General features: G+C 28.4%; 1 protein-coding gene across 1 annotated transcript in view; it reads right to left on the reverse strand.

Moving 5' to 3' along the window:
* The window catches only part of LOC112694279, a 36,792-nt gene that overhangs the window by 24,757 nt on the left and 1,636 nt on the right, over positions 1-10,399 (reverse strand). The window lies entirely within an intron of this gene.

Consider the following 10,399-nt stretch of genomic DNA (forward strand, 5'->3'; position numbering starts at 1 on the left):
TTTAAATAGTTGTTTTAACTGTATAATTTATGTTAAAGTAACAATAAAATTAAGTTCATTCTTACTTATTTTTATAGTTAAAACTACCATCAATAAAAGTTAACTCTTACCTACTTTTGTAGTTGAACTACCATCAATATAGTATTTATAAAACTATAAAATACTGTAGTAATAACCTAAAGAATAGTTGTTTTTACCATTCTTTATTGTTGGTTCAACCATATTTCTGAAGTAAAAATAACTAATGCACAATATTTAAATTTAAAAAATTGAATATATTATATTAAATTGAAATATTTTAACACAGTTTAGGTTGGTTATAAAAAATACATAAAACTATTAAAAAAAAATGAGAACATAAAATAATTTAATAATATAATTTAATTTTGAAATATTTTATATAATATAAAAATTATAAATCAATAAACTAACTAGTAATGTCACAATTTTATATACCATTGTTTATCCGTAACAATATTGTAATATATACAATCGCAACTATTATATTATTATGTTGCCAGAATGTACAAATAACAAACAAATTGATATGTATTCAAATTTAAAATATTTATTAACAATTTACAAAAAAAAAAAAAATAAATAAATAAATAAATAAATGAATAAAGACAAATTAAATTGCTAAAAGAATAAAATTGCTACTTATAACATATATATAACATATAACATATAACAGATATATGAAATTGATGATTGTCTCGGATATGTTTCAACAGATTCAACGGCATAAAATTATAAAAAGTAAAAACGGAACGCGACAGGAATGACACAAAAAAACATATTTTCGTAACGAACAAAATAGCATAATATAACCTCAAATATAAGCACGTTATACAAATATATGAGTAGTGTAAACTGTGTAACCACATTATACGGTTGAATTACCCATAAAATATTGTAAAAAAGTAAACCAACTATATTGAATAGTTAAAATAACTAAATAAAATAGCTAAAACTCCAAAAATATTTTACTATAAATGAATTGTTGTTTCAATTGTACCATGTTAGTTGGTGGAACAATAATTATAGTTAAATTAACTACATTTTTTTTAACTATATTAAAATAATAAAATAGTAATTTTTTTTTCCGTGCATATCCGATTAATTAACACGGTTTTCATTGAATTTCAAACTAATTTTGTTTGATTATGATTATTTTACAATACAAACTGTGTTAATTAATCAGGTATGTAAAATAATTGGAAGATGGTAATCTGCGGCAAAAAAAAAATTAAGATTATACAATCTGCGACCAATCCGATAAGATACATTATACAAACTGCGGCATTTATTATATATACCTTCTATATATACTATATATACATATATTTTTTGTTTGATGTTATTACTTACTCCTTGACGTTCAGATTGTAGAATCCGATTCATGACTATGATCTAAATCTGATTTTTCTTGTAATAAAGTTTTTTCCTTGTGAAAACTAATTTTGCCTTGCATTTTTTTTTTTTTTATTGCATTCCCATGTTTGATTATCATTTATTTTGGATTCATATTTAAATTTGAATTTAAAATTATTTAACACTGTTAATTCCTTATCATTCTGACTAAACATTATTGTAAATTCCATGACGTTGAATGAATATTTATCTTTATTTCTACTAACTAATTGTACAACTAATTTTAAGAATGTAATAACTAGTATTTTCAAAAGTAAAGGAACCGATATTACTAATATATTTCGTTAAAACTTAAAAATACATTTTGATTTACTTTACCACTTAGTACGCAAGACGCAACATTTCATAATTAACCCATTGAGTGCCATAGACGCCATATGCGTCTATAGTCAGGATATATGTGTATAGAAATAATTATTATTATTCGAACTGCTAATTATCGCATTCGTTAATTACATTTTGAGAACCAATGGCCAAATTGTTCTAGAAGGATAATTACTTTGGAAAAATTGGTCTAAATATTGTTTTTTTTTTTTTTATAGTTACTATAATTATGTAATTCATAAGAATAATTAAAATTAATTTGGCACTCAAAGGGTTGATTAAACGATATACGTACACATAGGTAGGTATATATGACATAGGTACTATAATAAATAGTATATATAGAAGGTATGTATATAAAATAAATCACCACAGTTTATATAATGTATCTTATCAATTTTGTTGCAGATTGTATAATATTATTTTTTTTTTTTTGCCGCAGTTTACATAAAGCCAAATAATTACAAATAAATGTCACCTTCGTTTATCATAAGTTCTCTAATAAATCGATATGTCACATGACATTTCCTTATCCTGCCAACTTGAGAGTAAATACCGGGCAACGGGTGACAAGCTCAAAATCAATGTCACATATCGATTCACATGAGAAATGTGCAAGAAATATCTAACAAGTATTCATTTTTAGAATCTAAATAATGTTCTAAAAATAAATAGATAAAACCCAAGTTTTGAGGATAGAAAATAAATTTCAAAAGATTTTTCATCTAATCTGACCCCAGAGAGTACGCTTATATTTATTTCCCCTAAACATTTCAGTAAATGTATGTACTAAATACATTTTTATTTTAATATACTTTTTTTTCTATTACATGTATATGTTTTACGGAAAAAGAACGTTTACGGCTTTTCACATACGTTTATTTATGTGTAAAAGCAGTTTCATGTTTTTTTTTCAAACGTTTAGAGTGGTTCTTCGAACGCAAGTCCGTTAAAATCAATGTTTCCAAACAACGCTGACCTAACACACGCGTATATTTCATTTCGAAATGACAGCTGCAACACACTTATACTAAAACGTATTTGCAACCGGCACGGGATTTAAAAAAAAAAAATTATCTCCGACTAGAGCTGAATCATAAAATTACCAACCCCGATGGTTTAAAACAACACTAAGAGGCTCGAGCCGCAGACTCAAGTATTTTATACGACTGTTAAATTTAGATTTAGTAATACTATAAAAATGGTGAAAAAGCACATAAACTTCAGCAAAAAACCGCTGTAAAATTTTAAAAAACAACAACAAAAATTCTAAACCTAACATTTTTCTTTAGAAACCCATAAGATAACAAATATTGACATAATATGTAACTAATATTATTAGTTTATTTTAATCTAATAATTTAATAATTTGCACAAAAATAACAAAAATTACAACCTCAATATAAAAGATCACAGTAAAATTCTAAATCATACATGTAAATCGCAAAAAATAAAAAAAATAAAAAAGTAAAACATCACCAAAAGCATTTTTTTTGGAAAAAAAAAATTGCTAAAAAAGCAAAATAAAATTTCTATCATTTTATTCTGTGTAGTACATAAATAAAATTTATAAAGCCAACGGCTGACTTGATTTTAGGCCGGTAAAAACAAAAAAAAAGAACAAATCCGAACTCTATAGTTGTATATATATATATATATATATTTGGTGCAGCTGTGGAGGACTACTTCAGCTTTTAGATCGTGCGAGTGAAGTAAACGCATTGAAACGTGTACTTCATCGTCATAACTAACACGTGGCAATACCCCTGTCCCTTGCCCAACGTGTATAGCGTACACTGTATACGTCATCTCCTTTCCGCCCACTGCTACACCGCGGCCGATAAGCACGTTTACACCGGACGGGCATTGTCCTCGTCGTCGAATTCAGTCGCCCTATCAGCTGCGAAACGTCATCGGTCGTACCGCGATAACGAATAATAATATCAGTACAATCGTTGTCCGCTGTTTTCGTATTTCCCCAGCAGACGCACAAAATTCTTCAGCGGTTGCGCCATCAGCCGAACCATACAAATAGGTACTACACAACGAATACGGACGCGGTAAATCACCGTGCGGTGGTCGATTCATTGTACGACTGTTACTAGCAACAATCCCGTAGCGCAAACACTAGACGCGTCGTATCGGGTTTTTTTTTTTTTTTATTCACAATATTATTTTCGCGAATGAAAACTCGAGAAAGATCAAAAATTGAACACGACGAGAATATTTTCTTCGGTAACTGCGCGACATTTGCGATGTTTGCGTATGACGTATGATAACATGTTACGACACACGTCGTGGCTTGTTGCCACCATCATTTCGACTGTAGGTACTTTAACCGATTTAAAGTTAGGTTTCTTTTCGCACAGAAGCACTGCTACTTAATGAAATCTTTAAATCCCTACATTTAAAAACCATAGCAATAATTTATAAATCATTTTCTAAAACTTTAAATTAAAAACTTAAAATTTTCTAAAACCTATACAATATGAACTTACGGATCAAAACTTGTGCAGCCAAAAAAAATAAACACCAACAAAATTCATATTTTTCAAAACATTTCATTGGAAAAAATCATTAACGACCATTTTTTTTCTGTTTAAAATTATACACTCCACAATGACCATCATAAAAAACAACTAATAATAAAGCTGATAGCAACCTCATTATTATTTTATTTGTTAATTCTATGTAAAGAAGGGGGGCTGGAGCACCGTTTGTCGGTTTGGCATTACTGGACCCTGTAACTTCGTGACGGAGAGACGTTTCCGTCATTATGTCCGCGACCGTTAAGAAAGTTTTTTTCTCGCGACCGCATATCGGCCAGTTGTATTTGTAAATCGTTTTTTTCATATACCTATTTAAATATATATTCCGTTTTAGTTAAATCCTGACCATAGTTATGATTTATTGTAGTTAAAATATCGTTTATAACAAAGCCAAAACAAATAATAGATTTTATTCCGAATCACCGTACCACTATCACCCACTCATAAAAAGTGTGTTCATACCAACCCTTTCTGGAAATCTTCGTCGTAGGTTAAAAAAAAATATGGTGTTATGACCTCCTTTACTAGTACTAGCTTCATGTACTTATTAATAAATTTTAGTCTAATACTTGACAGCTGAAGTGTCATTGTTATGGTTAGGGCCTTTGATCATGACCTTCACGACCATTTTATTCATATCTCACGTATACTTATTGTTCTTTTATTATAAAATGTATGTAACACAAAAGAAATTTAAAAAATATATTTCGGTTTATAATTATCTTACAGTACTCCACGAATATGTGACTTATTTGTATTGCGATTTATATGCTCAACGATTATTCTAACTATTACTATAGCCATCAAATAAATTATTTTTAACCCTTTTCTATCTAAGGTATAAAGCTCAAAGCAGTGTTTAAACGGGTGTAAATAATTTGTACCAAAAGTGACCAAAAAATAAAAAATTAATGTAATTTGCACCACGTCCAAAATGTATAAATGTAATTTCCGTAGCAAGTCGGTTACAAATAGTACTATGTAATTTATCGACTGCATCCGAATTGGGTCCCGAATTACTACTAATTCGCTTACTACACTAGTTGGGTCCCGAATTATTTTAGGTACTACCTACAATAATTTGGTCCCGGATTTTTAGGTACTACACTTCCTCACACGAGAAAAAATACTCTACCAAACATTCCACAAAATTAAGACGAGGTTCACAAAGTATTAGACGAATTAAATACAAAAATCAACAAGCAAGATAATTTTTTATTAGTTATTGATATTCAATATGATATAACTATTTTTGTACAGTTGAAAATTTAAATTTTTTTTGTAACAACAACACGTTTTACGTAGGTGGTACATTTAAACACAAATTTATTTTTAAAAAATATTATTTAATTTTTATTTATATTATATAATGATTTTAACATTTTTTAATATTTTTACCAACACAATTCTAATAATTTATATTTTAATAAAAAAGAAACTAAAAAACAAAAAAAACTATAAAAAACATTTTTAACCATACCTGTGGTCTAAATAGATCATAGACAGTCCTAAGTCTGTTAAATTGGGAAGGAAAATGTTAGTATAATGTAGTACTTACCAAAAAATATTAAGAAAGTAGTGTAATACTCAAAACATATCAAGACCCAACTAGTACACTACTTGCGATTAGCCCCTAGTACTTGTTAAGTTGAGTTTGGGTTGGTTTCCTCTAAATACTAAATTTAAATTTTGTATCTATTATGGAAATTGAAAGTTTTAAGAAATTAAATTTACTATTTATTTGTAATTAAAATATAAATTAAATGTTTTATTTATTTTGTCTAAATCTTCAACTTCATTTTCTGCTTGTCTATTTAAACCTCTAAATAAAATGAAAGTGTCATCAACTTATATATAATATGCTTTTATATCTGGCTTATATATTTTGTTTTTCATAATATTATTGGTTTCATAATTTTGTATGTACATCTATTATCCTATTATCTATCTATCTTTAAATTTTGAGGGATCCCTATTTCTTTTAGTCACGCCATCACGCGTGAACGGCTGGACCAATTTCGCTAATTATTTTTTTTTTTTTTTTGTATTTGTTATTGTCAGAAGGTTCTTATGGAAGAAAGTTGCGCCAACATAAATTGCAAACATAAAATAAAATATAAAATAAAATAAAATAAACATAAAATAAAAATAAATAAAAAAAACAAATAATAAAAAAATAATAATTTAAAAATAAAATAAACATAAGTTACACCAACATTGAATGCAGATTTGCAAATTAAAAAAAAATTCACAATGAAGCATTAACTTTCATTGAAGACGCTAAACACTACCAGAAATACCACGAACCTAATGCATGTTTAAAGCGGCGAAACACGATTGCATCTGTCCTACCTTTTTACATGACCTTTTTACCTAACTTAAACTTTGAATTTTACACTCCGACTGTATTTTTAAATAGTATATTTGATAATTGTTAGAAAGGCAAGACCTTACATTTCACGGAGCGCTATCGAGCTAATTTGCTGGGCGAAATTTTGTTGTCTTTTTTGTAGGTAAAAAGGTAAAACCGGGTGCTATTGAGCTAATTAGCTGGGCACAGACGTGTTGTGTTTATTTTTATGTAAAAAGATAGGATGGGCGCAATCGTGTTACAGCCGTTTAAAGTCATCATGTTTATGGAAAAATATTAAAACGCTCAAATAAATATGAATATTGAGTCGATAAAATTTTTTTTTGGCATTTTGTAATCAGAATATATATATCCAATACACATACCTACAATGATAGGTGGTATTACATTATTTTGGAATTAATATTACATAAAATAATATTAATTTATTATTGTGTGATTCTAATATCGAGGTGGTTTTTTATGCATAACTTTATGTAAAATAAAGTTGAAACACTGCGCATTAAACAAAAAAAAAATTAACGTTTAAATTAAAAAAAAAAACAACTGCAGTAGAGATAACTCGTAATGAGCAAAACAATGTCCACATTCATGTGTTGTATAGATATATGTGTGTATTTTACATTTCGAGGGGGAAAAATTTTAAATCTACAAAGCAAACTATTCGACTGACGGAAAAACGCGATGCAGCTGCAAATGAACTGTACCAGTTATCCACTGACTTCTTTTACGTGACTGCAGGCCATTTAATTTGCACACCCAAAAAATGCCTAGAAAAAAGTAATCAACAATTTAATTACGATTTGGATATATGTCTCACATTGGTTAATTAACACACATGGTACATTTTAAATTCCATAATTAAACTTTTATACAAAAATAAAGTCTAACTACATTTACAACAACATTTATATGTACGCATAATTGAAAACTATAAGTATTATTTTTTCTAATGGAGTAATTTCTTTTTCTTTTCATTATTTGGACGCTTTTTCAGAATTGAACAAAAACAAATTTCTTTCCCTAAAATCCAGTACTCGCATATTAAATAATATTTACTGTCCATATATATTAAGTTCCAAGGGGTATAAAAGTACAGTTCTTATCGGGGATATATTATGAAACTAGTAATATCACATTTAGGATTGTAAATGTACATTCTTAAGATCCGACAACGTGTCAAATAATATATTAAAAGACGTATATGATATTTAGTCGAGAATCGAGGAAGAGAGAAATAAAGATCAGGATACTGTCTTTTCAAATGGTCAGTTAGCAATCAACATGAACTGTCATTATTGACGTAATCACAGGCCGAGTATAAAAGTATTATAAAAAGTTTGTGCGAGGGTCGTCACGAAGGATTAATAGATTAAAACAATGTACGAATAAATAATAAAACGAATTCAGTAGAAGGTGATGAAAAATGGACAGTTGTACTAAGTTAGTAAAACATTATAAATAAATTCTTATATCAAATTGCATCAAACAAACATAAGAGAGACTAAAACGTGATCACATCAATACAATATTTTACTTTTGTCTAAAATTCCTCTCATCACTTCGTTTGGAAAATCCTTAGAACTCCAAATGGATGTATCGTTCTGAAAATATTGTCTATATGTGTACAAAACATTTCATCTAAAATCTAAACCTCGGGATATTCGATATCCGTTAACCAAGATCTTTTATCGACCGACGCCTTTTATGCCATCCTCTACTGTGCAGTATAACGACTTTCTTTGCGATTTTCCAGATGAAATATCTTATATGCACCTAATTCTTACACGAGTGCAAATTTTCTTCGTACAATATATCACCATCATGCATTCGACTATGAAAATCGAATAAACATCTGGTATATTTGTTATGAAGATCCCTTATAAATAGCTCTTGCTAATTCTTACAATTCACCATTAGTATATGCACTACATTGAGCTCTTCAATTTACTATCATTGTATCATTGTAAAAATAACAAAAGTATTTTTTATTTATAAGACATATGGGGCATAAAGAGGTAAGTAATCATAGGAAGGTTAATGAACCCATTTTAAACGTTTTATGAATTCATCCATGTTATTACTAATAAATTATAATATATATATATACGGATATAATAGGTAAATAATTAATACTTGATATGAATTATTGTTTTTAAAACACTGTTTCTAGGATATATCAATTACGATCTATCGTCAAATATAAGTAAATGTTGATGACGCAATAAAATAAAATAAATGTATTTAAAATTTATATTGTAAATTATATTATTTGTAAAGAAGTTTATTTTCTAATCGATCCACTTCAAAGCTCAAAATGCGCTTTCAAATGAACTTTACGTTCAGATTTGACTTCACTGTACAACAACGATGAATTATTCAATCAACAATGAATCGTTCATCGACATGAAATGCATTTTAGTGCACGTATTAGACAAAACATATTCGACAACAGGGTAAGTTTAATAAGTTAATTAATATTAAATAGTATCCACGGGCAGCCTATTAATGTCATATTTATGCGCACTTATAAACATACACGCGCATGCAGACGCACATGCGAATGCACACACACATAAGTACCGTGTACACACGCGTACACACATATATGCACTCGCATATACACAAAGACAAGCACACGTACATGTAAAGATATATACACGCATACACGCACACCTCTCATAAAATAAAATCATCTAATATTTTTCCTATATACCTGTATAGTAGGGTCGTGATAATTCCCACGAGGTAAGGGAATTTAGTTTTCGGATTACCTATGACTTAAAAATCAATTGTCTTGCAATTCAAATTTTGAATTTAATTTTTGTTTATACATTGTTGAAAAAACAATGAATACAATTAAAATTATTATTATGTATATATAAAATTACACTTCTACATTTCCATTTAATGCTCAATATTGAATGTTTAATTATTTTTAATTATGTAAATGATATTATTTGCTTGGTGTATATTTTATTTCTTATCTCATTATTTAAACAAAACTTTCTTTAAAATGAATTTCCTATGTCACCCGACTATACAAAAGTTATCATACAAAATAAACATTTGATGGTTTTATTTAACTTTTTTTTTTGCTTAATAAAAAGTGGCTCAAAAAGTTCCAGGTGTCCATGAGCCCCTAAATAGCCTAAGACGGCCCTGATGATTTGAATGAAAACATTAATAAATCACAGTAAACAGAAATAATACGCGGGAGGGATTTGATCGAGTAAACATCAAGTACTACTCTATATTATTTAGGACCTAATTACAAAGCTGGTCAAGTTTTTAAAATATAATAACCCCATTCGACAAAGTTCTGTTCATTTTTCTATTGACATCATTATTACTTTTTCATGTACTGGGGATTATGGTTTAAGGCTCAAAAACACAAAATATTAGTTCTCATCGTTAGAAGTAGTGAAAACGTTTCCATTTAAGTAGTTAGTTAAATATTAAAAAATTGTAATTTTTTCTATAACTTACTATATAATTAACAATATTTGGTTTTTTTTTAACCGGTCGGTAAGGCGGAAAAAATACTGTATAACAAATATGTAAGTACTAGAGCTCTGCACGGTCCGTTTTTTTTTTTTAGACCGAACTGGACCGATACATTTTAACAAAGACCAGGACTGGACCGGACCGCTAAAATCAAAAAATCCAGACCGGAATAGACCGATAAATTTAAAACAAAGACCAGGACCGGACCGGACCG

Source organism: Sipha flava, unplaced genomic scaffold (genome assembly GCF_003268045.1).
Source record: "Sipha flava isolate LNK unplaced genomic scaffold, YSA_version1 126_pilon_pilon, whole genome shotgun sequence".
In the NCBI taxonomy this organism is placed as follows: domain Eukaryota; kingdom Metazoa; phylum Arthropoda; class Insecta; order Hemiptera; family Aphididae; genus Sipha; species Sipha flava.